General features: G+C 37.6%; 1 protein-coding gene and 1 long non-coding RNA gene across 11 annotated transcripts in view; one reads left to right on the top strand and one right to left on the bottom strand.

The window, feature by feature from the left end:
* Positions 1 to 25891, bottom strand: part of PALM2AKAP2 (PALM2 and AKAP2 fusion) — a 448549-nt gene that overhangs the window by 406381 nt on the left and 16277 nt on the right. The window lies entirely within an intron of this gene.
* LOC147574986 (uncharacterized) overlaps positions 17100 to 25891 on the top strand; it is a 23969-nt gene continuing 15177 nt past the window's right edge. The window contains exons 1-2 of one of the 2 annotated variants that reach the window (XR_015242944.1): positions 17100 to 17410; positions 22746 to 22890. This is a non-coding gene — a long non-coding RNA (uncharacterized LOC147574986). The remainder of the gene's footprint in view (positions 17411 to 22745; positions 22891 to 25891) is intronic. The other variant, XR_015242943.1, reaches the window with a different exon arrangement.

Below are 25891 nucleotides of genomic sequence, written 5' to 3'. Positions count from 1 at the left end.
GTTCAGACTTTCTAATGAGACACTGGAGGCATAACTGTGAACATGAAGTTACATCCTAGAGGAACTCTGAGAGTGTGTAAGACAGTTGTATGTAAAAGGGCATCAGGAATCGTTAAAGGGTTTGAACAGTCATTTAAATCTCATTTGGCTAGGGGCGCCCGGGTGGCTCAGTCGGTTAAGCGTCCGACTTCAGCTCAGGTCATGATCTCACGGTCCATGGGTTCGAGCCCCACGTCGGGCTCTGTGCTGACAGCTCAGAGCCTGGAGCCTGCTTCGGATTCTGTGTCTCCCTCTCTCTCTGCCCCTCCCCTGCTCATACTCTGTCTCTCTCTGTCTCAAAAATAAATTTAAAAAAATAAAAAATAAAAATAAATCTCATTTGGCTATAAATATCTGGGTTGGGTGCAGAACGAGTTGGGTGATATTCATATCTCTTCCTTCTCATTTGATATAATCTTTTAATATATTATAAAACTAATCCATGTTCACAGTTGAAATTAGATAATAAAAGAAAATTTTATTTTTATTTTTTTATTTTTTTTTAATTTTTTTTTTCAACGTTTATTTATTTTTGGGACAGAGAGAGACAGAGCATGAACAGGGGAGGGGCAGAGAGAGAGGGAGACACAGAATCGGAAACAGGCTCCAGGCTCTGAGCCATCAGCCCAGAGCCCGACGCGGGGCTCGAACTCACAGACCGCGAGATCGTGACCTGGCTGAAGTCGGACGCTTAACCGACTGCGCCACCCAGGCGCCCCATAAAAGAAAATTTTAAATAGAAATAAAAATCACTCCTTATTCCATTACCTAGAAACAACTTATTCCTTTCTATGTGTATATTATTAACCCACTTAAGTTCTTACTGTGCTTTCCTGCTTTCTTCACTTAGTAATAGATCTGAAGTATTTTCTCATATTTTATTCCGTGAAAATATAAATTTTAGTGGTGAAATAATATTCCACCCTATAATTTCTTTAATAAATTTAAACATCTAATTTTGGGATAGATTATTTATAATTTTTCATGATAACAAACAATGCTACAATAAACATCCTTGTATAAAAATCTTTATTTACATCTCTGACTTTTCTCTCAAGATAAAATTTTGAAAAGTGATGTTACAGAGTCAAGTGGCATAAATGGGTTCCAGGCTTTTGATTTATACAGACTAGCTGTCCAGCAGAGAGGTACCCAAAAGGAGGTAGCAATTTGCACCACTAACAGCTATGTGTGAGAGTCTTTCCAACCATATTCTTACCTCATGAGGTCCTACAGCTAAAACATTTTGCTAGTTTAATGGGTGAAAATGACATCCTGTTGATTTAATGGGATCATTTCTTGTGAATTGTCTGTTCATGTCTTTTGCCCATTTTTCTATTGGGCAATCAATCTGTTACTGATTGTAAAGAGCAACCCACTCTTTTTTCTGTCCTATATGCCACAATCAAGCTGTCATCTTTAACCTTTCAATTTTGCTTGTGCTGTTTCTAATGCACAGAACTGTAAAGTTTTACGGTAGTCATATAAATACACACACACAAAAAGATAGATAAATAGATAGATAATATATACATAGGGTATTAAAATTTACACACACACACACACACACACAGTTTCTCCCTTTCCTTTGTGTACACTAAGATGACTTTTGCTTACTGTCTTACTCTCATTTGCTTACTGTCTTGCTTCAAAGTAAATCTAAACTCCATGAGGCTAGGTACCATATTTACCACTGTGTGCCCAGACCTTTAGCACAGAGCCTAGCACTTATTAAATTAATGAATTTAATAAGTATTCATTAAATGTTTATTAAGTGAATGGAAGAGCAAATGGTCACCCCCACAAGATGCATTCACACCAGCCTTCCTGCCCTGTGTCTCCTGTGCCATCTCTGAGGGGTTACACAAATGTGACAGGGGTGAGAGGTAGGGAGGGGGGTTGGTAGGGGAAACACTTTGGAAGATTACTTTGCCTGCCTCCAAAAACAGCACTCATGCAGTTGGAGAATGAAGACGAGGTTTTTGGTTGTTACACACCTTGGTCTCAGGGATGGACAGGGAGAGAGGTACGAGATATCTTCTATCACATTTCACTTGTAGAAATGTTTTGAATATAGTCATGACCTCTGTTTTATGAGGCAGAGATGATGTGCAGTCTCAAATTTCAGAACTGTGTATTGACATTACTTCCTGTGTTTAAGCCCAAAGTCCAGTATGTTTGATCTTTAACATAACGGACAATTCACAGCAGATATGTGTATCTAATTTGTAACCAAAGGCCAAGTATAACTAATAATGGTGTGATGTCTGTGTGGCTACAAGCATAAAGGAGGCAGGAAATCTATCATAATTAATGCAGCAAAATGAATGGTAATTAAGTTCAAGTTCACTTTGTGATAATTTGGAAAGGGCCAGTTGGAAGTTGCCATGGCATTACCTACAAGGAAAGTGTTTACTATGTAAATTAAGAAAATTACAGAAAGAATCCTTAAGTCACAGATAATTAGATGATTTTTTAAGCGCTCTCCAAGGACTTCAAAAACATATGTTTCCATTTAGAGTACTGACATGCTTATTTTTTTAATGTGATCTATTCCTGAGGGCAAGGGAAAAGACTTCAGATAACTAACTAACATTACCCTAAGGTTTTTTTTTTACAGTACTAATGGTTTTTGCTTTAACATTGTTGACATTATATAACTTAATAGGTCATTTATTTATGTGGCATGATATTTACAAAGTAGAAAGGAGGGTGTAGCACCGAGTGCACTCTTTTTCCCTCTCATTCCATCCCTCCCAAGGCTCTCCTTGGCATCAAGCAAACACTTTTATCATTTCTTGGCTATACTTACAAGGATATTCTATGCATATTCAAGCATATTTGTAAATTGCCTATTCTAATATAAATAATACTATATTTTACATATTTATTTGCAACTTGCTTTTGCATTCTGCTTTGGAGATCATTCCATATCAGTATGTAGAAAGAAAGCTGTCACCTCCCCTTTTTTAAAAAGTTTTTTAATGTTTTGTTCATTTTTTTTTTTTTAGAGAGAGAGAGAGGCACAGAGTATGAGTGAGGGAAGGGTAGAGAGAGAGGGAGACACAGAATTCAAGCAGGCTCCAGACTCTGAGCTATCAGCGCAGAACCCAACGTGGGGCTCAAACTCACGAACTGCAAAATCATGACCTGAGCCAAAGTCGGACACTCAACTGACTGAGCTACCCAGGAGCCCCTGTTGCCTCCCCTTTTTTAATATCCAGGTAGTACTCCATTATATGGAATACTATGATTTACTTAACCAGTCCCCTGTTAATAGATCTCTTAGATCAGATTCTCCAGAAGCAGAGCCCAAGATGGATCTTCTTGCACAGTGATTTTTGAGAAGTGATTTCAAAAGAAACCTATACAAAAGCCAGGAAGAAAAGATAGGCCTGGGGAGGAAGCTAAGGAAAGATGTGGCTTTAGTCACGTCTAACCGCAGCCTGATCCCAGGAAGAACTCTGGAGCATGCATCACCACCAGGAAAGGGTGTTGAGCTTTTTTCTAGACATTGGTTTTGGATACATCCAGGGGTAAACTTCCAGCCATTTCCAAGTGAGAAGGATCCTTTTCAATTGAGGATAAGTCTCTGGAGAAGGGTGCAGCCGTAAGCTATTGACAGCCAACACCTCCATGGCTAGTTCTGGCCCAGGAAAATGGATATTCTAGGCACTATACATTTTTTTAATGTTTATTTATTTTTGAGAGAGATAGAGAGAGAGAGAGAGAGAGAGAGAGATAGAGATAGAGATAGAGACCCCTCCCCTGTGCAAGCAGGGGAGGGGTAGAGGAAGAGGGAGACACAGAATCTGAAGTAGGCTCCAGGCTGTGAGCTGTCAGCACAGAGCCCGATGCCAGGCTTGAACTCACCAACCACGAGATCATGACCTGAGTGAAGTCAGATGCCCAACCAGCTGAGCCACCCAGGTGCCCCACTGGCACTATACATTTTTACCTAAGGTAGCTTTATAATATATTTTAATATGTAGAGAAAGAGCTGCTGGTTACTGGTATCCATTTTTCAGAATCTTCCTCTCTACTCTGGCAGATTTAGTTTTCCTTATACACTTAAGAAATCTTTAGTGATTCTTCTGGCATTACTTCAAATTTATAGATTAATTTAGGGAGAGTGGGCATCTAATAACATTGAGAATTCTTCTCCAAGAGCAGGCATTTATTAACTTGAACTTCTGCATCTCTTAATCACGTTTTGAAGATTTCTTCCTATATATCTTAAACATTTTTGTTAAGTTTATTACTAGATTTTTATTTTTCATGGTTCTGTTGCAGATGGGATCTTTTTCCAGTTTGTTTTCTATCTGGTTGTTGTCTGTGTTTCTCCTCCTTAATTCTATAAGTAAATTTCTATAAATAAAGTAGACTGGCATTTTCCTGAATTCTGAATTTAAGAAGTAATTGTGTATGACACATAAGAACATCATTTAAAAGTAATTTAAAAATACATTGTGTATGACACATAAAAATTATTTTTCTTTGAGGCTGGTTTTTTTCAGGACAATATGTACATGACAAGTTTTTACATTCTTTATTCTAACCAAAAAGAATTGTTTTTTAAAAGTTTTTTTTCAACGTTTTTTATTTATTTTTGGGACAGAGAGAGACAGAGCATGAACGGGGGAGGGGCAGAGAGAGAGGGAGACACAGAATCGAAAACAGGCTCCAGGCTCCGAGCCATCAGCCCAGAGCCTGACGCGGGGCTCGAACTCACGGACCGCGAGATCATGACCTGGCTGAAGTCAGATGCTTAACCGACTGCACCACCCAGGCGCCCCAAGAATTGTTTTTTAATTTTATTTTTTTTAAATTTACATCCAAGTTAGTTAGCATATAGTGCAACAATGATTTCAGGAGTAGATTCCTTAGTGCCCCTTACCTATTTAGCCCATCCCCCCTCCCACAACCCCTCCAGTAACCCTCTGTTTGTACTCCATATTTAAGAGTCTCTTCTGTTTTGTCCTCCTCCCTGTTTTTATATTATTTTTGCCTCCCTTCCCTTATGTTCATCCGTTCTGTGTCTTAAAGTCCTCATATGAGTGAAGTCATATATTTGTCTTTTTCTGACTGACTAATTTTGCTTAACATAATACCCTCTAGTTCCAACCATGTAGTTGCAAATGCAAGATTTCATTCAAAAAGAAAATGTTTTAAAGTATTTATCCGAGCACCATGCTCTCTAGCCTGTGTAAAACTTCTAATATATAAATTCTCTTGATGATTTGAAGAAAGTTATAAGAATTCATGTATTTGTTCGTTTACTCATTCATTCAACTAATAACTGAGTGCCTGCCATGTCTCCGGAGCCAGGAATACTGGACTGAACAAGACAGTCTAACTCCTGCTCTCACAGAACACACATTCCAGGTGTGGGGTTGCTGGGAAGAGTGAGAGACTAGAAGATAAGCAAGGTAAACAAATAAATCTACAACAAAATATCCTATACAGGTAAATGTCATGCAAAAAATAAAGGAAGTTGTGACAAAAAGTGGAATGGAGAGGGAAATGAGATACTTTAGATAATAAGGTAAAGGAAGACTCTTGGAATAAGTGATATTTGTCTTGAAGCTTAAATATTATGAAGGTATCAAATATCTCAGGACAGAGCATCCAGGTAGGGGAAACAGCATGTGCAAAGGTCCTAACTCATGAAAAAGGCTGGTGAGTCTGAATGACAGAAAGGCCACTGCAGCTGGAGTTAGTGGAGGAAAGAAAACTGGAGTGATAGAGGAGCAGGAAGAAGTCCAATCTACTTGCCCATGGATAAAAATGGTGCCAAGAAAAAGGAAGAGAATATTCAGGAAAAATGTCTAATCATCATTGAGATGTTATAGTTATATTTCTCATCTTAACAATTAAAAATTGCTTTGGGGACACTTATGTGTGACTAAAATGGAGCTTGTGAATTTGAGATTGATAAAATGGGGTTTTTTACCCCCAAAACAGCACGTCCTTGTAGGATGAAGTAGACAGCAGCCAAAACTGAATTAGGATAAGAAATAGGAAGAGTTTTCTGTAATGATAAAACATTAAAGTTTATTTTTTAAGTTTATTTATTAATGGGGGGGTGGGGGAGGATCAGGAAGAGAGGGAAAGAGAGAATCCCAAGCAGGCTTCTCACTGTCAGTGCAGAGCCCAATGTGGGGGCTCTATCCCACCAACCACGAGATCATGACCTGAGCTCAAATCAAGAGTCGGATGCTTAACCCACTGAGACACCCAGGTGCCAAACATTCAAGTTTAAATTCAAGAGTAAATTTTGCTTCTATCCAAGATGGACTGATAGAGACCAGACTTGCCCTTCTACCTTAAACAACTAGGAAATCAGACAATACATATCAAACAATGGTTTCCACATATTAGACAATAAGCAGGACTATGCTCTCTTAAAGAAGGATAACAAATAAGGTTAAGACATAACCCAGACATTGGAGGCCTCACTGAGTTCAGGGGCCCAGAAGAACAAAATAGGTATAACTGGTTGAATAGAGTACCAGAAAAAGGGAGCTGCATAAATAGTGAGCACCAGGGATCTGCACAGGGGTCACCTTGACTCCGTGGCTGAATACTTTATGGCATTCTAAAGAGAAAATTACCCAAAGTGAGGAAAAGAATCACCAGAGAGGAATATGAAGAATAATTCCTGGAAATTACCTGAGGTTGTTGAAGAGTCTATTCCCATTCGAGAGAGTAGAACAGCCTTACATACAAGGGCTACTGGGCAAGATATTCAGAAAAGTTTGCCTCACTTTGAGACCAAATTGGCCCTATACAAAATGTTGTTCTAGACACACCCTAAAAAAATCTTAAAATCAAGGCTCCATCCGAGGCTTGGAATAAAATACCAACTGATTCCATATCATTTCACTGTCAACACTATTTAAAGGAATATAACAAAATCCAGGAACCCACAATAAAAAATATGCAATGTCTGGTATCCAATAAAAAATTACTGGGTATGCAAAAATATAGGAATATAAACCCACAACCAGGAAAAATATCAACCAATAAGACCCAAACTAGAAATGTCATAGATAATGCAATCAGTAGACCAAGTTAAAATAGCTATTATAAATATGCTCTATACTTTCAAGAAGGTAGAGGATAACTTGACTATGCTGGAGAGAGAATGGATAATATACAAAAGACCCAAATGGAATTTCTAGAGATAAAACATATAATATTTAAAATGAAAAAATTAACTGGATTGGTTGAAGAGTAGATTAGATACTCTAGAAAAAAAAATAGTGAACTTGAAGGTATAGTAATAAAAACTATCCAAACTAAAGCTCAGAAAGAAAAAGACTGGGGAAAAAATGAACAGAGCCTCAGTGATATGTGAGATAATACATATGTAATTGGAATCCCAAAAGCAGAGGAGAGGAAACACAGGAAGAAACTTTATTTGAGGAATAAAGGCCAAACTTTTATCAAACTTGATGAAAACTTCAATCCTGCAGATTTGCAAAGCTCAATGAACCCCAAGCAGAAAAAAGATAAAGAAAACCAGACCACAGTATATTATAATTAAGTTGCTAAAAACCAGTAATCAAGAGAAAATCTTAAAAGTAGCCATAGAAAGAAGATATATAGAGATGTAATATGTATGTCAAAGATATGACTGACATTTCATCAGAAACTATGATGGAAGAAGACAATGACATCAATCTTTAAAGTACTAAAAGAGGGGCACGTGGATGGCTCAATCAGTTAAGCATCCAAGTCTTGATTCTTGATTTCGGTTCAGGTCACGATTTCACAGTTCATGGGATTAAGCCCCACCTCGGGCCCTGGCAACAGCCCAGAGCCTGCTTGGGATTCTCTCTCTCTCCTTCTCTCTGCCCCTTTCCTGCTCTCTCTCATGTGCATGGGAGCCCACACTATCTCATAATAAATAAATAAACATTAAAAAAAAAAAAATAATAATAATAATAATAAAGTACTAAAAAATTCCATCTAGAATTCTTTAATGTTGAAAATATCTTTCAAATATGAAAGCGAAATGCTTTCAGACAAAAGCCAAGAGAATTCATTGCCAGCAGACCTACACTACAAGAAATGCTAAAAAGGAAGTTCTTAGGGTGGAAGGAATATATATTAGAAAGATATTTGGATTCGTACATAGAAATTCGCCAAAAATGGGAAATATGGACAAACATAAATATTTTCTCATTTTAATAATCTCTTTAAAAAAATTGCCTATGGGGCGCCTGGGTGGCTCAGTCGGTTGGGCGGCCGACTTCGGCTCAGGTCAAGATCTCACGGTCCGTGAGTTCGAGCCCCGCGTCGGGCTCTGTGCTGACAGCTCAGAGCCTGGAGCCTGTTTCAGATTCTGTGTCTCCCTCTCTCTGACCCTCCCCCGTTCATGCTCTGTCTCTCTCTGTCTCAAAAATAAATAAACGTTAAAAAAAAAATTAAACAAAAAAAATTGCCTATTTAGGGGTACCTGAGTGGCTCCATCAGTTAAGTGTATGACTTCACCTTAGGTCATGATCTCATGGTTTGTGAGTTCAAGCCCTGAGTCAGGCTCTGTGCTGACAGCTCAGAGCCTGAAACCTGCTTCAGATTCTGTGTCTCCCTCTTTCTCTGCCCTTCCCCTGCTCATGCTCTGTCTCTCTCTGCCTCAAAAATTAATAAATGTTTAAAAAAATTTTTTAAATAATTGCCTATTTAGAAAAATAATAACAATGTATTACAGATTCATTCCACATACAGAAGTAAAATGAATGACAACAGTGCAAGGATTAGGCAGGAAAAATGGTAGTATAGTGTCCAAAAGTGTTATGTAATTTGCAGAGTGTTATAACATTTGAAAGTAGAGTGTGATAAGTTAAAAATATATGTTGCAAACACTAGAGTAACCAACCAACCACACACACACACACACACACACACAGACACTAAAGCAACATGTATAGCCAATACAGAAGAAAAAATAGAATTCTAAAAGTAGTAGTTAATCCAAAAGAAAGCAGGAAAACAGGAAAAATGAAGGAAAACATATGGACCAAATAAAAAACAAGTATCAAGACAGGAGACTGACACCAAATTATATTGATAATTACATTAAACACTAATAATCTAAATACTCCAATTAAAAGGCAGAGTCTGTCTCATAATTAAGGGAAAAAAAAGGTTAATGACCAATGTTATGCTGCCTATTCAAGGGAAAAAATACTAGTTTACAGACACAGGTTAAGAGAAAAATAATGGAAAAGATGTAATCTGAAAACAATATAAAGAAAGCAGGAATGGCTATATTAGTATCAAACAAAGTAGACTTCACAACAAGGACTATAATCAGGGAGAAAAAAAGGGACATTTCACAAGGATAAAGGAGGCAAATTCAACACAAAACTTAGTAATACCAAATGTGTTTATACCAAATAATAGAGCTTCAAAATGCATGAACCCAAAACTTCGAGGAATAAAAAAAAGAGAGAGACAAATTCAAGTTATATTGGTGATTTCAATGTTTCCCTTTCAATAGTTGATAGAATAACTAAAGGGAATCAATAAAAATATAGAATACCTGAATGTACTATCACCTTGACCTAAATAATATTGATAGAACACACTACCTAATAGTGACTGCTATAAATTAAATGTGTCCCCTCCCAAATTCATATGTTGAAATCCTAACCTTTGGGAGGTGATTAGGTCAAGAGGGCAGAGCCCTTATGAATGATATTAATGACCTCTTAAAAGAGGTCTGAGAGCTCCCCTGCCCCTTCTAACATGTGAGGACACAGCAAGAAGCTAGAAGTCTGCAACCTGGAAGACAGCTCTCACCGAACTCGACGGGTCTCACCGAACAAGACCCTGATCTTGGACTTCCAGCCCCCAGAACTATGAGAAATAAATTTCTCTTATTCATAAGCCACCCAGTCTGTGGTGTTTTGTTATAACAGCCTGAATGGATTAAGATACATATTCTTTTCAAAATCACATGAAACATTCACCAAAACACCGCATTCTGGTCCATAAAACATGTCTCAGTAAATTTAAGGACTGAAATTTGACCACAATGGAATTAAATTAGAAATCGATATTAGAAGAATGTCTCAAGAAGTTCCCAAGTACTTGGAAATTGAGCAACACATTTCTAAATAACCCATGAGTCCAAAAAGTAATCACAAATTAGAAAATATTTAAAATTGAATGAAAATGAAAACATAACATATCAAAATTATCAGGAGGTAGCTAAAGTAGTGGTTACAAGGAATTTATAGAACAAAATATTAGAGAGGATAAGTTTAAAATCAATGTTAAGCTTCTACCTTAAAGACTAGAAAAAAACTAATGGAACCTAAAGTAAGTAGAAGAAAGGAAATAATAAAGGTCAGAAATCAGTGAAATAAAAACTAGGAAAACAATAAAGTAGATCAATAACAGTCTTTGAAATAGTAAAATTGATAAATTTTGTTAAATTTATAAATGTTATTAAATTGCTAGATCGCAAAATATAGACACAAATCACCAATATTAGTAATAAACAAGGAAAATTTTCAGAGGCCTTATAAACAGAATAGGATATATTAAGAAAAGTTTATGGCAATAAATTTGACAAATCAGATGAAATGAACAAATTATCTGAAAGACATAAAACATCAAAGCTCACCCAAGGAAAAAAATAACTAACCTGCAAAGCCCTATAGCTATTAAATAATTTAGGTTAATAAGTGGAAACATTCCCACAAAGAAAATGATAGGCCCCACTGGCTTCTCTGGGTAAATTCCACTAAACATTTAAGGTAATACAAGGCCAATTATATACAAATTTTCCAGAAAACAGAAAAACAGGGAACCTCTCAAGCTCATTTTATGAGGCTGACATTACTGTTAACAAAATGATGCTAAGACATTGTTTTAAAAAACAATGTCTTTCTCTTTTAAAAAAGAAACACAGACCAACATCCCTTGTGCATATGGATGTGAAATGCCTTTAAAAATGTTTACCAAATTAAATTAACTAATACAGAAAAAAGGATAATACACCATGACCAAATAGAGTCATCCCAGAAAGATAAAGCTCAACATTTTAAAATAAATCAATGTAGTGCATCATAAAACATAGTCTAAACAGAAAACCATATGATAATCCTATTAGATGCATTAGATAACTCTCAGTAAACTGAATGTTCAAGGAAGTCTACAATTTAATAAAGGGCATCTATGAAAAATCTATAGCTGTATCAAACCTAATGATGAAGAATGCTTCCTTCTAAAATGAGGAACAAGGCAAGGATATTTGCTCTCATCACTGCTATTCACCAGTTTATTGGAAGTTTAGTAATAATGCAAAGTAAAAAAGTAAAGAATAGAAATAAGAAAAGAAGAATTAAAACTGCCTTCTAAAAGATGCCATGATTACACATGCACCCCAATGTTGATAGCAGCATTATTGACAATAGCCAAAGTATGGAAAGAGCCCAGATGTCCATCAACGGATGAATGGATAAAGAAGATGTGGTATATATATACAATGGAGTATTACTCGGCAATCAAAAAGAATGAAATCTTGCCATTTGCAACTACGTGGATGGAACTAGAAGGTATTGACTAAGTGGAATTAGTCAGTCAGAGAAAGACAAACATCATATGACTTCACTATTATGAGGAATTTAAGATACACAACAGATGAACATAAGGGAAGGAAGCAAAAATAATAAAAACAGAGAGGATGCAAAACATAAGAGACTCTTAAATACAGAGAAGAAACTGAGGGTTGCTGGAGGGGCTGTGGGTGGGGCTATGAGCCAAAAGGGCAACGGGCATTAAGAACACTTGTTGGGATGAGCACCTGAGGTTTTATGTAGAGGATGAATCACTGGAATCTACTCCTGAAATTATTATTATACTATATGCTAACTAACTTGGATGTAAATTAATAGATAGATAGATAGATAGATAGATAGATAGATAGATAGATAAAGAAAGCCAGCCAGCCAGCCAGCCAGCCAGCCAGCCATGATTGTATATGTAGAAAATCCTATAGGATTAAAAAAACAATTGAACTAGGGGTGCCTGGGTGGCTCAGTCAGTTAAGCCTCCGACTTGAGCTCAGGTCATGATCTCATGGTTCATGGGTTCGAGCCCTGCCTCGAGCTCTGTGCTGACAGCCCAGAGCCTGGAGCCTGCTTCGGATTCTGTGTCTTTCTCTCTCTCTCCCCCTCCCCTGCTCACACTGTCTATCTCTCTCTCAAAAATAAGTAAACATTTAAAAAAATTAGAATTAAAATGAGTTTAGCGAGGTCTCAAGACACAAAGTCAAAAATCAAAAATCAATTGTATATCTACATAGTAGGAACTATATATACTATGTATAAACGATTGGGAATTGAAATTTAAAATGCCATTTAAAAACTATAAAGTGGTAGTTTTGCACAACTTAGTGAATATGTGAAAAGCCATCAAATTATACAGCTTAAGGGGACACATTTTATGTGAATTATAATCTCAATCTTAAAGCCCTATGACATAGAGATAAATTTAACAAGTATATGCAAAACATGAGAAAATTATGAAGTATTGCCAAGAAAAATGAAAGACTATCAAGATAAATGGAGAGATATACCATCTTTAAGGACTGGAAGATTCAATATTGTTGAGATATTAATTCTTCTGAAAATGTCATTTCTTTAGATGGGCAATGCCTGGATATAAATTAGAAAAAAAGGTTGATTGCGTCTGAGATGTTTCTTCCAACATCTGGAAGAGTGCCATGGGAGGGAGGCAAGGGACTAAATTTATTCACTTTAGTTCCAAAACACTGAATGAAAATCAAAGGATGGATATTACAGGGAAACAAAGGTCAACTCAGATACAAGAGTTTTCTAATGGCTAGCACTATCCGCAAAGAATATGAGTCCCTCTTACTTTCAGAGGCATCCCTAGGCCTCTTCAAGTAGAAGTAGGAAGACCAGAATTTGGAATGATAGGAAGAGAATTCCAAACTTTGGTGGGATATTAGACTAGATCCTTTGTAAGTGAGGTTACTTCCATCTCCCAGGATCCATGAAGCTATATAGTAAATATATAAACTATTTATATATATATAATTTACATAAAATATAAATTATTCAGAGGAGAGAAAATCAAGGAAAGATGGGGAGGAATTTCTACTCCATTGTCCAATCTCATTTTCCCTCACTATCTCAGCTTTCAGTCTGACAGATTACAGTTAGCTGTGAAATATATGAAGCCGTGTAGGTGTGTGTAAATTCAAAGTAATGCAGCATTTGTGCATCTGAGAGATCTGAGTGCTTGGGAGAACATTTGTATATTTTATATTGTGGTCATATTTTAACCTCCTCCAATTTTAGGCCAATAGCAAATTCTTCCACTATCCCTTAAATTCCCCCCTTCCACTTTCAAGACTTTCCAGGTCCCTCCTGAAGGTACTTAAAAGCCATTTTTACAGCTTTTGTTTTGAAACATGCACATTCATTCTTGATTCTGAGAAGTGGCCAGTGCACCCATGCCGAAGTCAGGAGAACTATCACAGACAGGCAGAACTGCTATTGGGAACATACAACACATACAACTAATACCTTGTTTTATCTCACAATTGTACAGGACATGATTGTAACTTTGTAACCAGTTCCTATGTGTGTTGGGTGCACTGGAAGGAAGTGAAGGAAGATCTTTGTAATTTACACATTTGTAAATTATAGTTGCTGAGCAAATATGTATTTAATTATTTAGAACATTGTATCCAGGGTCTCTATGTACTCTGTTAATTTTATCTTTGAATTTGGTGTGGGGGAAAAAACTCTCAATGCATATGTGAGAACAATTTAATTGCGTATCTGTTACAAATTGTGAACGTGATATATTCTTCCTGATCATGCAGTAAGAAAATAGAAGACCATCTCAAAATTATGAAGAGCTTTAAAGTCAACTGGATTCTTTGAGATTGAGAGACATAAATTTAGAACAGAGATCAGATAGGCTTTTGGAGGAATATGCGAGAGAGAGAATTTCAGACGAGCTTCCGGAAAAGAAAAAGATTTATTCTCCTAACTTCATAATTAATCAAGATACAGTTTATCTACAGCTGTTTTCTTTCAAGAACTTTTGCCAAATACTATATATTTTTACAGTACATATTTCTAGATTATGAACTACGTTGAAGATATAATCCTGGACATAAGCCAAAGCAGAATCACATGCTGGTGAGCAGAGGCTGGTAGGTAGGGAGGGCAGTCCCATAAGGATGAGAATGGGGGCCTTGTGAGGACTCATGGATGCCACTCCCTCAGGGGGAAGGCCACTCCATGGCTGAGCACAGACTTAGCAGGTTAAGAAAACAGAAAGCCGCTCCCCATTCCTGATGCTCGTGCCCATGTAAAAGAAGCTCTATTTCCACCACACTCCTGGCCTCATTTCACCTCTTACTCACTCTCCCCATGGGAGTCACTCAGTTGAGTAGTGAACGTGGTGGCAGGAATGTGACATGCAAAACGCTGCCTCTTTCTCTTAGAAGTGGGCCAGTCTATAGGGAGCATATGGGTTTGCTTAGCAACTCTGGGGACGGGCTCTGTCCCCATGGCAGGGTGCAGTGTAGCCTGAGATTGGAAGGCTTTCTCCCCTGTGTCTCTGTGGCTCAAATCTCCCTCTGCCCTTCTCTGAGAAGGACACCTGACATTGCACTTGGGGCCCACCTTAAGTCCAGGATGATTCCATCTTGATATCCTTAACTTAATTACATCTGCAAAGACTTTTTTTTTCCAAACAAGGTCACAAACATAGGTTCTGGGGGTTAGAACATGGGTGAATATTTTGGAGGGCCATCATTCAAACTACTGCAGGACGAAAGTTCATAAATAAAGTCAAGAAGCAGAGAAGAAAGGAGGATGCTTCACCAATGACAACATTCATCCATTCAGTGTAAAATGCACAACGGTGCTCGGTCAAGAGGCCTCAGAAAACTGGCAGAGAAAACTTGTTCTCATGCAGCACAAAGCACGCCAAACAAATTAAGGATCAAGTGCCCTAAAAACTACCCACACAGGGGAGCAGCCTCAAGGCGGGGGCAAATGTATTGGCTGGATCCTACCCGAGGTCTACTACTAGGCAGTCAAATGATCTTAGGCAAGTCTTTCCTCTTTCTCTGGGCCTAGAAGTCTGTATTTACAAAATAAGGTAATTGGACTACAGCATTTTAAACCTCTTCTATTCAATTATTCCATGATTCTGCACATTCAAAGGCCAAAGATGTACTTAAACAGATGATTATATGAGAAACATATTTTCAGTAGAAGATGCAACCGTTTGATTATCTAGTGAACTGTGTACAAAGCAATATTTTTCCTGCAGTGAGCAAAGCAACGTGATCCAGAAACATCAAAACGGTGCATATTCTGAGAAATGGTTCCATTTGTAGCATTCTGAAAGCTAACACTCTGGTCATTAGAGTTTACAAATTATGTTTTGAGCTACATTAAACTGCCAGCTTTTATTATAAATCAGGGTGCTTCTCATTAGGATAAACAGAGGCATGGCATGGGTGATGGCTCCCTAATTGCCTTGCCTAGTCCAAGAAAATAAAATCAGATCAAATTACTATGTGTTATTAATCCTCTGAAATTTTTGATTTGGGAAAACTACTATGAACTGCCACAACGACACTTAACCAGAGTCTGATAGCAGAGCAGTGCCTCAGATTAGCATTGTTAGGTTGGTAACAGATGGCATGTAGATGCTCTGTTCCTGTCAAAAAGCCAGAGTCACCTGAATTCTTTGAGCAATGCTTCTACTGCGGATGAAGAGGGGACTGTTAGTCAAACGTAATCTGAAAACCGCGAGGTTCGTTGTGCATTCTGAGAGGTTCTTACAAAATCATTATGGTAAGTGTCCAGTGGCATGGAATAAGACAGAGAATTGATGTGTAATTTGAGGGCAGCCGTGGTATTTCTGCACTCTACAGTCAGTCGACACACCCAGCCCTGAAATTTAAATCTCAGCCTACCTTTCCAGCCTTTACTTCTGCTGCTTCCTTTCCTTCTCTCCTCAAACTTCAGTTCCTCTGAAAAGTCCACCATTCCCAGAAAAAAAGCCCATCCTACCCCAGTGCCTCTTGCCAGGGTGGTCCCTCAGTCTGCTGTGGTTTACCTTGCCTCATGATTAGGCTTATACATATCCTTCCACCCTTCTTCTGGACTGTAAGCTCTCTGTAGGCAGGAACCATCTCTACATCCCCATGCTGCCATCACTCTTAGTGCAGTGCCCGCCATGGTTTACTACACACGGACTCTCAACGATCTTTGAATTACACTGCTGAACGTGGGTGATGTGTACCTGCAAGCTTGTTGTATTAACTGACATTATGTTTCTGACAGGTCATACACACGCAATAAATGGGGGATGTTGAATCGAATTCTGCCAGAAATTAGTAAGAGTTATCTCTTTCCTATCTGATGGGATATCACAAAGCTACATACAGAGTATTTTAAAGGTGTTCTTACTTAATCTGACATAACATATTGTATTATGTTATATCATATCATATATCATAGCATATCATATTACATCATATCAGTTTTTTCCATTCAACAAACTCAAAGTGTTCATATTCCACTGGAGAAAAAAGACAAGTAGGGGTGCCTGAGTGTCTCAGTCAGTTGAGCATCTGACTCTTGATTTCAGCTCAGGTCATGATCCCAATGTTGTGGATCGAGCCCCATGTTGGGCTCCGTGCTCAAGATTAAGATTCTCTCTCTCTCACTCTGCCCCCCTCCCCTGCTCATGTACTCTCTTTCTCTCTCTTAAAAAAAATCTCTAATATATATATATATATAATATATTATGTTAATATATTATATTTATTTAATAATTAATTAAATAATTTATTAATTAATTTATTTCTTAATTTTAATAATTTATTAATAATTAATTAAACAATATATTTATTTATATATTTATGAATATATATAAATATATTTATATTATATATATAAAGACAAGTAGATAGACAAATGCACTGTTTTTGTTTTTTTTTCAACGTTTTTATTTATTTTTGGGACAGAAAGAGACAGAGCATGAACGGGGGAGGGGCAGAGAGAGAGGTAGACACAGAATCGGAAACAGGCTCCAGGCTCTGAGCCATCAGCCCAGAGCCTGACGCGGGGCTCGAACTCACGGACCGCGAGATCATGACCTGGCTGAAGTCGGACGCTTAACCAACTGCACCACCCAGGCGCCCCTGACAAATGCACTGTTTTTGTTAGTTCTTTAACAAACATTTGTTGGGAGAAGATGGTATACAAAAAGAAGTGCTAACCACCAAACTACAACATTTACTGTTAGTGGTTTGAAATGTAACGAACATTCATGTAACTACACTGAAAAGGTAAGCTTTCCATTCTTCTTATACTTATCTTTTCTTCTGTTTTCATTATTGTTTAAACCTAGGGTCCTTCACGTGGGATAGAACTCAGGGGATCCATAAACTTGCACAGGAAAAAAAATTATATATGTATTTTCACTAAATTTCTCTAACTGAAATTTAGTATTTCTTTCAATTATGAATGTAGGTAACAAACCACAGTCGGATTAGCAGTTTATGTGACTTTGTCACCAATAGAAATCACAGGTATTTTCACGTTATATTCCAGTTGTTATAGATATGTTGAAACTACTATTACATTCATCATAACTTGAATCATAACAAATTATTTCTTTGATTTGCTCTTAGGCTTAGTATCTAATGCATGAATAAAAAGTACGTGTCTTATATACCACAGATTTGTTTTTCAAAATATTTTTTTTATTTTTTTTAATGTTTATTTATTTTTGAGACAGAGAGAGACAGAGCATGAACAGGGAAGGGGCAGAGAGAGAGGGAGACACAGAATGTGAAGCAGGCTCCAAGCTCTGAGCGGTCAGCACAGAGCCCGACGTGGGGCTTGAACTCACGAACCGTGAGACCATGACCTGAGCCGAAGTCGGACGCTTAACCGACTGAGCCACCCAGGCGCCCCTGTTTTTCAAAATATTTTAATGACTGTATTTCAATATACTTCATAGGATCTTTTAGGGAATCCAGAGGCTTCACCAAACTGCCAAAGAGATCCATAGCACACAAGAAAGTTTAAGGACTCATGATCTATTCCCTGAGTTCCTCCTCTGAGACAATGTCCAAAGCCAAGGGCTGAGCTTTGAGACTTAGTTTCACTGATCCATCCACTTGCTGTGGGACAGTGTTTCTAGCCATGTGTTGGCAGCAGGTGAGACAGCATACGTCTGTGTTCTCCCGCGCAGCTGTCCTGCTTGGATCACCCTGGAGAGAAAGTGGACGTATCCGCAATGAGTCTGAGCCTCTGTGCGTGTGTGTCTGGATTTCATTAATAGAGAAGGGAGTAATTTTACCGATGTGATCTCTACCTTTGCTAATGACAATAAAATAATAGTTTAAACTCAAAAAAAAAAAAAAAAACAACAGAGAAGGGAGTTTAAACATAATCTTCCGTTTGGATGAAAATCAAACCATACACATCCCAGACAGGAGGAAAGAGACTCACAGGACCAGGTGTAGCCAGAAGCACCTGGGAATCTTGGTGGACCATAAGGCAAATGTGAGTCATCAATGAAAACTAGTTAGTTCCGAGAGCAAACATGAAATATAACAATAGCATGTAAGAATTGGAAGAAAAAAAAAAAAACTCTCTTCTTGCATGAATCTAGAGAGATAGGATTATTATTCCATCTTACAGAGGAATGATTCAGAATGACCAAGGTGACTTTACCAAGTCACACAGATAGTAAATGAAGCATCCTCTCAAACCTAATGACACTAAGATTGTATCCATAATATAGTATTGCCACTTCCAGTAACGATATTCTTACAACAAAGTCCATCTCATTGCCTAAGACCAAAGAAACACTCTAACAATCAACCAAAGGAGTTTCTTTACCCTTTGGGGGGTACATTTTTTTTTTAACATAGGTCCAGTTGTGATGGAGAACACTCACCTCTGAACTCACACACCTGGAGACTAGGCTAAGCCAGATAATGTTTGAATTTTAGAGTTCTGTGCTTTGGGGTTTCTCCACATCTCTCAGTGGGGTATGAAAATGTCCAAATATAATTAGTTTGGATCATACCCAAGTGGCACCTGAAGCCCAGAAGTTCAATTGCTTTTCAAAGATCATACAATAAGTCAGAGTTTCCAAAAGCCAAACTCAGTGACAGGGAACATGGGTTCCTTTCCCAAGAGGTAAGTGGTAATTAACTTCTGCCTGGTGAAGGACAAGGTCTATATCCATGAAACAGAAGAGAGCAGGTAATCTGGCTGGTTAAGGAACCTGACCCAACCTCTTCATGTAGCTTCTTGTTCTATACTCCATTCCCATCCCCATACCATTAGTTTCTTAATGTAGTACTTTGCCCTTCTCTTTCCTGGAACAGCAGTCTCCCTCTACTCTGGTACTTTTCTGGAAAATGAAAGTGGTTTCACTTAAGCTAGTGCTTTTCACAGCAAGCCCTTCACAGACACAGTTTGGCGATATGTAATCTGGAATACTCACAGAGAGAAGCACCAGAGAGAGCTGATGTGGTTTCAGGCACAGAACGCCCTCTTTCAGTAACACAGACCCAGCACTTGGAGAGCTTTTTGGTGCATGGAGATTCCTAAACTGATGTTCCAGAAGTGAAGAGGGACTTCTGTAATCAGAGTTCCCAGGGCAGTTCTAAACCCGAAACTCAAATCTGCCTTTGCCATATTGCATTTCTCAGAGCTCTCACTTCAGAAAGCTGTACACATTGAATCTTACACTTAGATAAAATATTTCAAAGCAAACATGTTATTACTCATTGAAAAAAAAAAAAAGTATTGATTCCCAGCCACCTATGACTTAGCATCTGTTACACTTATCAAACCAAACCATCGGCAGTAATTAAATTTTGGCTTGCCTCTAGCCAGAACAAAAAGCCACTATAACATTTGGTCCAACAATGATTTCCTCTTCCTAGAACTTTAATTTCCTCTGTCTATACCTTGTCACTGCTGGACACCAGCAAGGCCCATAGATGATCTCTCCTAGATAAGTATGTGCCCTGAGATATGGCGTCTATTTGAAAATCTTAATGATTATAAATGAAACCCAGTGTTGTCAGCTTCCAGTACCAAGTGCTTTGCTTCTCTTAGATTGAGTGCAAAGCATGGTAAACAATGGAAAAGGTCACTGAAACAGATAATTTTTCATCCACTCTGAAATGAAATGTAGGTCCCGTTCATTTCAGAGGTTTTTAGGGGAATGAAAATTAAGGGTGCAACGCTGGGCAGATGTTATTTGAGGAACTACTGAAATGTAAGGAACAGGAGCTAAGAAAGTAGTCAGAATCTTTTAAATGTTTAGTGCCTATTAAATGCCTCTTGCTAATGCTGTATTGTATAAAAGTGATGCACACAGTCGTTTTGTCCTCCACTTCCACTCACTGGCATTGCAAAGAAATCCCTACGAAATCTTCTTGTGTATTCATCATGGCAACAGACAGCATCCATGAGAGAAATCTCTCTCAAGCCTCAGAGCTAGGAAACACTGCTTTCTTCTTTAAAAATATGTGTTTCTTTCATTTGGGTGTTTTGAATCTTGTAACCAATTGCTGTTCCCTCTTCATTTTGGGCACCAACAAGCATACAGCCAAAGTTGCAGCCCGCCTCTCGCAACTGAACAGAGCAATGTGACATACATTTGCTGTGGACTAATCTTGCCCAGCTTTATTTTGTATTCCCAAAATTCATCTACCTTCTGTCTCGATTTTATCACCCATTTCTTTTTATCCAATTGTATTATTAAAATAACAAACAATAAGGAAATAATATTTATTAAAATAAGCCATCTCAAAGCCTTTTTAGGATGAAACAGTTTTTCTACTAGGTTTTTCTGTTAATGTTATTAGTGTTCATAATTACTTGCTATAGTTAGAGGGCTTCAGAAAGTAGCAAAGATCTCTATGAACTCTGCAGCAACATAATTTCACTTAAGAACTACAGGATCCAGAAACCTCTAAGTTGGGTCCTGTGAAGCATAGAGTAGGTGGTTGGCCAATAAATTTACTTGTTCCTTCATCCACTAGGAACTAGCTCATCATTCTCTCCCAAATCTATCTCAGTTGCTTCCTTTCCTTAAGAATATAAATGTATTCAAGTCTTTCTTATGTACAAAAGAATCTTCCCTTGATCCTACATAACCTTCTAGCTATTGCCCAATGTCATTACTTTCCAATTCAAATTTCTGCAAGACTTTTTTTTAAGTTTTATTTATTCAAGCAATCTCCACATCCAACATGGGGCTCGAACTCATGACCCAGATATTGAGAGTAGCACATTCTTCTGACTGAGCCAGCCAGTCATCCCTCTATAAAACTTCTGTGGCCCTCACTTGCCCTGTCATTCACTCAACACATGGGAATCTCACTTCTACCCCATCACTCCTGTGAAACATCTTTGTCAATGATAACCAATGGATAACTGGTACCCAATTCTAGCATCACTTCTCAGCATTTATCTTACTTAATTTTACTTGATACATACATTCATCTGACTTACTTACTTACTTACTTACTTACTTAATAATACTGAAGCACTTGACATTGTGAACCATTTTCTCTTTCTTGAAGCACTTTGATCCCTTAGATTCTGAGACACCACCCTCTCTTTGACATCTTTCCATCTCTGCTTCTGTATCTCCCTAACTTTGCTCATTCCTTTGCCTTTGCCTATACTTAAAATGTTGGTGCCCCTTCAGAAGTTATCTAGGGCCCTTGTCTCTTCTCTCATCCATATCCCTGACTTCAACTATGTGTTGTCCAAATCCATATCACTTCTGATTTAAACCCTGATTGCATGGCCAAGTTCCTACCAGTTATTCCCTTGAATCTATTTGAAAAGTCTTAATGATTATAAATAAAATCTAAAAGTGCCTCAAATCTTAATGACTACAATAAAACACCATAGGAGTCTCAAACTCAGCATGCACACAACTAAACTCATCATCTTTCATCTAAATCTGTTCTTCCCTCCTGTATTTCTTACCTTAATGAAGATATGGACATCCATCCAATTATCATTTCCTCATCCTGAAGTAGTTTTCTCATTAGCTACATTCCAAAATTACAGTGGACAAACAATAATTTCTCTCAGTTACCTCCTCTGTTTTCTTTTTTTTTAAGTTTATTTATTTATTTTTAGAGAGAGCACACAAGCAGAGGAAAAGCGGAAGGACAGAATGAGAGAGAGAGAGAGAGAGAGAGAGAGAGAGAGAGAGAATCTTAAGCATACTCTACACCCAGCACAGAGCCTAATCTCACAACTGTGAGAGCATGACCTGAGCCAAAAGCAAGAGCCCAGTGCTTAACTGACTGAGCCCCCAGGTACCCCTCCTTCTTTGTTTTCTTGGCACACTGTTCACAGAACATATGTCTTGAAATAAATAGAGGTAAAGCTGCCTGATTTTCTGACTAGTACAGTTGATCACCCAAGATGGTGGTGGGTGGGCTCTCTCAACCTTCTTTTGGGGATGTGAGGCTACTCCCTTACCTGAGGCAAAGCATGGATAGGACACTGACTTCTGTCCTCTTCCCAATTCCGTTGACTCTATAATTAGTGGAAATTCCTTCCAGAGCATGACACTAGATCATTTGCCTCAATTTGGAGGATTGAACATTTTTTTTGTCTTTTTAGTATCTTCTGGATATTTTAGTAAGAAATTTTGCATGGCAAACTGCCTTACAAGCTGACTTGATGTGGGAGTCCTTCATCATCATTCCAAAAATTTCTATAAGCATGGTAAACATGAAGAACATCACCTTAGGGAGACAAGACACAGGTAAGAATGGAAAAGTACAACTGGAGAAGAGGCATGCAAACTATCAACTTGTGTCCAGATAAGACTGAAAAGGAAGAAGCAATGACTAAGCAAAGTGACGGCAAAATATTCCCATCAAAGAGGTGTGAAAACCTTTGTTCTTATATTTTAGAATTAGAACAATGATTGGAATGTGAAAGTTGAACTATCCTTGGGATGACTGAGATGTTAACAGTAAACAACTCCATGACTCTAATTATAGATGGAATTCAGCTAACAAAATGATGAGATATGTACTAAAAAGGAGAGATTAAAAAACAATGGCAAACACATAAGTCAATAATGGCCAAGCAAAGTATGGGAACTCTTCACTTATTTCAAGCTTTTGCCATGATTAGATAATTAGATGAGCCTTGAGCCTACCAATACATAGTCACCAAAATTGGTAATTAATTTGATGATGACCATTACAAAGATAGACACACATTTTTCAAAAGAAAGTTGAAGTATCTGGGTGTCTTTTTTTTCACTTGGTGTCTTTTACATACAATAAGCCTGAGATGTTTAGAAAGATTACAAATAAAATATAAAGGACTTAAAAGCACTTTGGGCTTACATTCATCCATTAAATTTAAACATGTTAATTCTTCTTTTTTGGGTAAAATATAGTTGATTTTTAAGATGCAGGGATTCCTCTAGGAATTCAGGAAATTTTTCCTTTATACATATTTTCATAAGTAATTCTTTAAAATATATGATTAAAACAAAGAAGCAAGTCAGGCCCAAAGCCTACAGGGAGAAGGAGGTTGTCTATAGGGAAAGATTTTCCCATAAGATATCCCCTCAATCTACTGAAATATGTTCTCACCAATTGTCTATATAAAGAAATTTGTTAAATACCTTAAACTTCCTACTAAAACCCCAGGAGGGCCACATGTTAGAAATAAGGGCACCCTAAGCCTAAAGAGAACACTGGACTAAGACTCTCTATTAAAACATAAAATCAGAGGCACCTGGGTGGCTCAGTCAGTTGAGCATCTCACTTTTAATTTCTGTTCAGGTCATGATCTCATGGTTCGTCAAATCGAGCCCCACACTGGGCTCTGTGCTGATAGGGCAGAGCCTGCTTGGGATTCTCTCTCTCCTTCTCTCTGCCTCTCCCCTGCTCTGTCCCTCTCTCTCTCTCTCTCTCTCTCTCTCTCTCTCTCTCTCTCACTCAAAATAAACATTTTTTAAAAATAAAAAATAAATTAAAGAAAACAAGACCCCACGAAGTTAAGGGAGTACACCAGTAATTTAATTACCTGGTAGTAAAACATTATTTATAAGAGCATAACTGAATCCAGAATCTCTACAATATGTTATCTTTAATGCACATTATATAATTTAAAATTCCTAGACAGATGAAGACGAAAAATGTGACCCATAGTCAGAAGAGAAAAACAGTTCACTGAAACAGACCCACAGAAGACTCAGATATTGGAATTAGCACATAAAGACTTTAAAATAACTGTGGTATGTCCAAAAAACCTACAGGAAAATATGGATGTAACAGGTGAAAAGATAAGAAAATTCATAGAGCTAAGAAAGAATCAAAAAGAAATCCTGGAACTGAACACTAAAATATCTGAAATAAAAAATTTATTGGATGAGATTAACAGCAGACTCCACAATGCAGAAGCAAAAAACCATTGACTGTAAAGATGGGTCAAGAGAAATTAAAATAAAAGCATGATAAAAATAAAAAGATTTAGAAAGAAATGAGTATGCCTCAGTGACATATGGGACAATATCAAGTACTCTAATATATGAATAATTGGGATCCCACAAGGAGAGGATAAAGAATGGGGTGAAAAATGTTTATATGTTGAGATCCAAAAACCCTGTAGGACGATGCATATAAACTTTTGAACAAAATAAATAATGTAGTACTGGAAAATAATAACCTAAGTATAAAATAAATGCCCATGAATCCCTGTGGATACATATACATATATATATGAATTACTAAATAAATAAATGGTTGAGAAAAAATAAGTGTCCATACAGAGTAATTCCAAATAAATTACCCTGATAGTCCCCTCTCAAGGAGGTGAAGTTTAACTCCTCATCCCTGAAAAAGGGGGAAAAGTAACGTTACAAAGAAGAAACTTGGCAAACACGACCTTGGTCAGGTGATCAAGGTTAACAGCATCAGTGATAAGTCATGTTGAATATGTGCACCCCCGTAATGATGTGATGAGACTGGCACCCCATCTTTGTGGTCTCCCTCCAAATAACCATAACCCTGCTCTACTATGAGAAAGGCATCAGACAAACCCAAATTGAGGGAAACTCTATAAAATTGACCAGCACTCCTCAAAACTGTCAAGTTAATTTTAAAAAGTCCAAGAAACTGTGACAGATCAGGGGAAGCTAAGGAAGCATGACTGTACTGTGGTATTCTAGATGAGATCCTGGCACAGAAAAAAGGACATCAGGGAACAACTACTGAAATCTTTATCATGTGTGGGGTTTAGATAATATACCAGTGTTGGTTTCTTAGTTGTGACAAATGAACACTAGTAATGCAACATGTAAACAACATAAGAAACAAGGTAAGGAGCGTATATGAACTCTGAACTGTCTTTGCAACATTTCTATAAATCTAAAACTATTTTACAATAAAAAATGTATTTAAATTTAAAAAGCAAAAACATGAGCAAAGCCTCAATGGCTTGTGGGATAGTACCAAACACTCTACTATGTAAAGAACTGGAGTTTCAAAAGGAAAGGATAGAGAACGGAACGGGAAAAGCATCTGAAAAAATATATGCTGAGAATCCTGAAGAACCCCAAGCAGGAAATATTACAAGACAACTACATCTCGGGACATTATCAGTCAAACTGCTGGAGACCAAAGAAAATGAGAAAATCCTAAAAGCAACCAAAGGAAAAAGGCATATTACACATAGGGGAGCAACAATAAAAATTATGACTTACTTAGAAATTTTGAAGGTGAAAGACAACAGAATGACGTCTT

Source organism: Puma concolor, chromosome D4 (assembly GCF_028749965.1).
Source record: "Puma concolor isolate L17-30 chromosome D4, mPumCon1.1.hap2, whole genome shotgun sequence".
Classification (NCBI taxonomy): Eukaryota; Metazoa; Chordata; class Mammalia; order Carnivora; family Felidae; genus Puma; species Puma concolor.
This window is presented reverse-complemented; position numbering and strand designations above follow the sequence as displayed.